At 48.3% G+C, this 6,182-nt stretch overlaps 1 non-coding gene across 1 annotated transcript; it reads left to right on the forward strand.

Annotated features, from left to right (window-relative positions):
* Positions 1 to 363: 363 nt before the first annotated feature.
* TRNAG-GCC (transfer RNA glycine (anticodon GCC)) lies at positions 364 to 434 on the forward strand. The gene has a single exon. It is a non-coding gene; the product is annotated as a tRNA-Gly (tRNA).
* The last annotated feature ends 5,748 nt before the right edge of the window (positions 435 to 6,182 follow it).

Raw genomic sequence — 6,182 nt, forward strand, 5'->3', positions numbered from 1 at the left:
AGAATATTAATCGCATCAAATGCATTCCCTTGTATACTTGCAGAAACAAACACGGTGAGGTCACTTTCAGCTGCGGAAATCAGGTCGCAGTAATTTTGACAACAAAATGCCATAACTAGTATTGGAAACGATTAGTGACGAAGGATTTCTCTTGCGGAAAGCGGTTATACCAAATCTTTATAACAGGTGAAGAAATATTTTAACAACATCCCAATAACTTGCATATCATCAATTTAGTCCATCTTCGGATATTCAAGAAAAATGGGAAAGTCAGGAGCCTAAGAAACACATAAAAGTCTCACACGCTACTGAAAGATTTTCAGTATTCATGCATCTCACGTAAAATCACACCAGGCACACGAGGCATCGGTGGTTCAGTGGTAGAATTCTCGCCTGCCACGCGGGAGGCCCGGGTTCGATTCCCGGCCGATGCACTTTTATCCAACTAAACAACAATAAACTGCAAATTTGTAGCGAATATAAAAAAGAACCCACCATCATCTGCAGATCGTGATGAAAAAAATAAAAAGTCAGATTCTATATACGCAGAGAAAACGCAATTTTGGACGATGAAAAAAAGAACAGTATTCATGCATCATGCATCTCACGTAAAAAAATTCGAGTGGAATGTGGTATAGGCGATTCAGAGGAAGAATTCTGGACTGCCACGTGGAAGACCTGGGATCGATTCCTGGCCAAAGCACTTATATCCAAATAAGCAACATCATCTATATATATAAAATCGTTCATGTCTGTCTGTCTGTCTGTGTGTGTGTGTGTGGACTTTGGCCCATACGCACTTTCATTGGACGGCGGTTGCCCCTGGCAACGGCTAGCCACGCCTTCGCCAAGGGCTGCAGTTTCATTGGACGGCGGTTGCCCCTGCCAACGGCTAGCCACGCCTTCGCCACTTTCATAAGCTCCGTATTTAATTAAATAATAGCCATTACACAATATTGTTGGAGCGCTAGGGGGGGGGGAAGGAACGCCACCCGTACCCTGCCTCTTCCAAGCCGACAATTTTAGGCGAGGCCGCAGGCTTTGCACGCTACTAGGCCTCGACACCCACCACGCCACTCTGAGGTAAATTCATCAAAGTTTTTCCTACTCTTCACTACACCCCCACCACAATGTGTGCTATTAATATTACTTTTAAACCCAACGCGCCAACAATCGATTACTTTAATGTTCACTGTACAAATACTCATTAAGCTGGGTGAGCGTACTGCCAGTCTATCATGTACACTGTAGCCTGCTTATTAAGCTCGGTGAGCGTACTGCCACTCTATCATGTACACTCTAGCCTGCTTATGAAGCTGAGTGCGTGTACTGGCAGTCTATAATGTGGACTCTTGCCTGGTTATTATAATCGATTCTTTATATGTTCTTTGTACAAACAGTCATTAAGCTGCTTGAGCGACCCCAGTTCGATTCCAACTCACGCCCACCACCGCTGACGATTATTTGAAACGGACCTGGCCCTCCCCTAGGTCCACTCAGCCTCAAAAGCGTAACTGCTGTCGTGTGTGAACATCGTCACTGGGGAGACAAAGGCGGCGGGGCATCGTGGATCCAAGTCCCGGGCGAAGCCGGGTCATGTGTATGTGTGTTTGTGTTTATGTGTATGTCTGTGTGTCTCTATGTATGTGTGTATGTACATGTGTGCATGTGTTTGTGTGTATGTATGTGTGTGTCTATGTATGTGTGTGTCTATCTTTGTGTGTGTATGTGTGTGTATGTATGTGTGTTATGTGTCTGTCTGTGTCTGCATGTATGTGTGTGTGTATTGTGTATGTGTTTGTGTGCATGTATGTGTGTGTTTGTGTGTATGTGTATGTCTGTGTGTATGTGTTTGTGTGTATGTGTGTGTATGTATGTGTGTGTATGTGTTTGTATGTGTTTGTGTGTTTACGCTCGCATTACACAAATGTGTTGCTGGTCTAAGGCGTTCCTCGCACAGCATTGCCGCTTTATTATTTCAGTCGTTTACTGCCTTACGCACCCTGAAAGTCGTGTGTGTCTGCAGCAAGCGCGTGTATGTGTACCTATGGACGCGCGCGCGTGTGTTGTGTAGGGGGAACGGTAGTGTAGTGCTTAGCGTGCTGTCTGTGTCTGTGTGTGTGTGTGTCTGTCTGTGTCTGTCTGTGTGTGTCTGCGTGTGTCTGTGTGTGTGTCTGTGTGTGTGCGTGTGTGGTGTGTGGGGAGCGGTAGTGTAGTGCTTAGCGTGCTGTCTGTGTGTCTGTGTGTGTGTGTGTCTGTCTGTGTCTGTCTGTGTGTGTCTGCGTGTGTCTGTGTGTGTGTCTGTGCGTGTGTGGTGTGTGAGGAGCGGTGGGTGTAGTGCTTAACGCTACGCTGCGCTACCAACCCGGCGAACCCAGTTCCATTCCCGCTCACGGCCACCACCGGTGACGATTATTTGAACCTCCCCTAGGTCGACTCTGCCTCAAACGAGTAACTTAACTACTGTAGTGTATTAACATCGCCACTGGGGAGACAAAGGCGGCCGGCCGTGGTAGATACAAGTCCCGGGCGAAGCCGGGTAGTACAGCTAGTCTATATATATAAAATCGTTCATGTCTGTCTGTCTGTGTGTGTGTGTGTGGACTTTGGCCCATACGCACTTTCATTGGACGGCGGTTGCCCCTGGCAACGGCTAGCCACGCCTTCGCCGCTTTCATTGGACCTGGCAACGGCTAGCCACGCCTTCGCCAAGGGCTGCAGTTTCATTGGACGGCGGTTGCCCCTGCCAACGGCTAGCCACGCCTTCGCCACTTTCATAAGCTCCGTATTTAATTAAATAATAGCCATTACACAGTATTGTTGGAGCGCTAGGGGGGGGGGAAGGAACGCCACCCGTACCCTGCCTCTTCCAAGCCAACAATTTTAGGCGAGGCCGCAGGCTTTGCACGCTACTAGGCCTCGACACCCACCACGCCACTCTGAGGTAAATTCATCAAAGTTTTTCCTACTCTTCACTACACCCCCACCACAATGTATGCTATTAATATTACTTTTAAACCCAACGCGCCAACAATCGATTACTTTAATGTTCACTGTACAAATACTCATTAAGCTGGGTGAGCGTACTGCCAGTCTATCATGTACACTGTAGCCTGCTTATTAAGCTCGGTGAGCGTACTGCCACTCTATCATGTACACTCTAGCCTGCTTATGAAGCTGAGTGCGTGTACTGGCAGTCTATAATGTGGACTCTTGCCTGGTTATTATAATCGATTCTTTATATGTTCTTTGTACAAACAGTCATTAAGCTGCTTGAGCGACCCCAGTTCGATTCCAACTCACGCCCACCACCGCTGACGATTATTTGAAACGGACCTGGCCCTCCCCTAGGTCCACTCAGCCTCAAAAGCGTAACTGCTGTCGTGTGTGAACATCGTCACTGTGGAGACAAAGGCGGCGGGGCATCGTGGATCCAAGTCCCGGGCGAAGCCGGGTCATGTGTATGTGTGTTTGTGTTTATGTGTATGTCTGTGTGTCTCTATGTATGTGTGTATGTATGTGTATGTATGTGTTTGTGTGTATGTGTGTGTGTATGTATGTGGGTTTTTTTTTATGTCTTTATGTGTATGTCTGCGTGTCTCTATGTATGTGTGTATGTACGTGTGTGCATGTGTTTGTGTGTATGTATGTGTGTGTCTATGTATGTGTGTGTCTATCTTTGTGTGTGTATGTGTGTGTATGTGTTTGTATGTGTTTGTGTGTTTTCGCTCGCATTACACAAATGTGTTGCTGGTCTAAGGCGTTCCTCGCACAGCATTGCCGCTTTATTATTTCAGTCGTTTACTGCCTTACGCACCCTGAAAGTCGTGTGTGTCTGCAGCAAGCGCGTGTATGTGTACCTATGGACGCGCGCGCGTGTGTTGTGTAGGGGGAACGGTAGTGTAGTGCTTAGCGTGCTGTCTGTGTCTGTGTGTGTGTGTGTCTGTCTGTGTCTGTCTGTGTGTGTCTGCGTGTGTCTGTGTGTGTGTCTGTGTGTGTGCGTGTGTGGTGTGTGGGGAGCGGTAGTGTAGTGCTTAGCGTGCTGTCTGTGTGTCTGTGTGTGTGTGTGTCTGTCTGTGTCTGTCTGTGTGTGTCTGCGTGTGTCTGTGTGTGTGTCTGTGCGTGTGTGGTGTGTGAGGAGCGGTGGGTGTAGTGCTTAACGCTACGCTGCGCTACCAACCCGGCGAACCCAGTTCCATTCCCGCTCACGGCCACCACCGGTGACGATTATTTGAACCTCCCCTAGGTCCACTCAGCCTCAAACGAGTAACTGGTGTGGCGTATTAACATCGGCACTTGGGAGACAAAGGCGGCTGGGCGTGGTAGATCCAAGTCCCGGGCGAAGCCGGGTCATGTGTATGTGTTTATGTGTATGTCTGTGTGTCTGTATGCATGTGTGTATGTATGTGTGTGTATGTGTTTGTGTGTATGTCTGTGTGTGTATGTATGTCGGTTTTGCCGCCGTGGTGGATCCAAGTCCCGGGCGAAGCCGGGTCATGTGTTTGTGTTTATGTGTATGTCTGTGTGTCTGTATGCATGTGTGTATGTATGTATGTGTATGTGTTTGTGTGTATGTCTGTGTGTGTATGTATGTCGGTTTTGCCGCCGTGGTGGATCCAAGTCCCGGGCGAAGCCGGGTCATGTGTATGTGTGTATGTGTTTATGTGTATGTCTGTGTGTCTGTATGCATCTGTGTATGTATGTGTGTGCATGTGTTTGTGTGTATGTATGTGTGTGTGTATGTATGTGGGTTTTTTTGTATGTGTTTATGTGTATGTCTGCGTGCCTGTATGTATGTGTGTATGTACGTCTGTGGATGTGTTTGTGTGTATGTATGTGTGTGTCTATGTATGTGTGTGTATGTGTTTCTGTGTTTGTATGTGTGTGTATGTATGTGTGTTATGTGTCTGTCTGTGTGTCTGCATGTATGTGTGTGTGTATTGTGTATGTGTTTGTGTGTGTTTGTGTGTTTACGCTCGCATTACACAAATGTATAATGCGGGTCTAAGGCGTTCCTTACACAGCATTGCCGCTTTATTATTTCAGTCGTTTACTGCCGTATGCACCCTGAAAGTCGTGTGTGTCTGCAGCAAGCGCGTGTATGTGTACCTATGGACGCGCGCGCGTGTGTTGTGTAGGGGGAACGGTAGTGTAGTGCTTAGCGTGCTGCCTGTGTCTGTGTGTGTCTGTGTGTGTGTGTCTGTGTGTGTGTCTGTGTGTGTGTCTGTGTGTGTGCGTGTGTGGTGTGTGGGGAGCGGTAGTGTAGTGGTTAGCGTGCTGTCTGTGTGTGTGTTTCTGTCTGTGTGTGTCTGCGTGTGTCTGTGTGTGTGTCTGTGTGTGTGTCTGTGCGTGTGTGGTGTGTGAGGAGCGGTGGGTGTAGTGCTTAACGCTACGCTGCGCTACCAACCCGGCAAACCCAGTTCGATTCCCGCTCACGGCCACCACCGGTGACGATTATTTGAACCTCCCCTAGGTCGACTCTGCCTCAAACGAGTAACTTAACTACTGTAGCGTATTAACATCGCCACTGGGGAGACAAAGGCGGCCGGCCGTGGTAGATACAAGTCCCGGGCGAAGCCGGGTAGTACAGCTAGTCTATATATATAAAATCGTTCATGTCTGTCTGTCTGTGTGTGTGTGTGTGGACTTTGGCCCATACGCACTTTCATTGGACGGCGGTTGCCCCTGGCAACGGCTAGCCACGCCTTCGCCAAGGGCTGCAGTTTCATTGGACGGCGGTTGCCCCTGCCAACGGCTAGCCACGCCTTCGCCACTTTCATAAGCTCCGTATTTAATTAAATAATAGCCATTACACAGTATTGTTGGAGCGCTAGGGGGGGGGGAAGGAACGCCACCCGTACCCTGCCTCTTCCAAGCCGACAATTTTAGGCGAGGCCGCAGGCTTTGCACGCTACTAGGCCTCGACACCCACCACGCCACTCTGAGGTAAATTCATCAAAGTTTTTCCTACTCTTCACTACACCCCCACCACAATGTGTGCTATTAATATTACTTTTAAACCCAACGCGCCAACAATCGATTACTTTAATGTTCACTGTACAAATACTCATTAAGCTGGGTGAGCGTACTGCCAGTCTATCATGTAGACTGTAGCCTGCTTATTAAGCTCGGTGAGCGTACTGCCACTCTATCATGTACACTCTAGCCTGCTTATGAAGCTG

This window comes from Lethenteron reissneri, chromosome 19 (assembly GCF_015708825.2).
Source record: "Lethenteron reissneri isolate LAM-NWPU_2019-01 chromosome 19, ASM1570882v1, whole genome shotgun sequence".
Lineage (NCBI taxonomy): Eukaryota > Metazoa > Chordata > Hyperoartia > Petromyzontiformes > Petromyzontidae > Lethenteron > Lethenteron reissneri.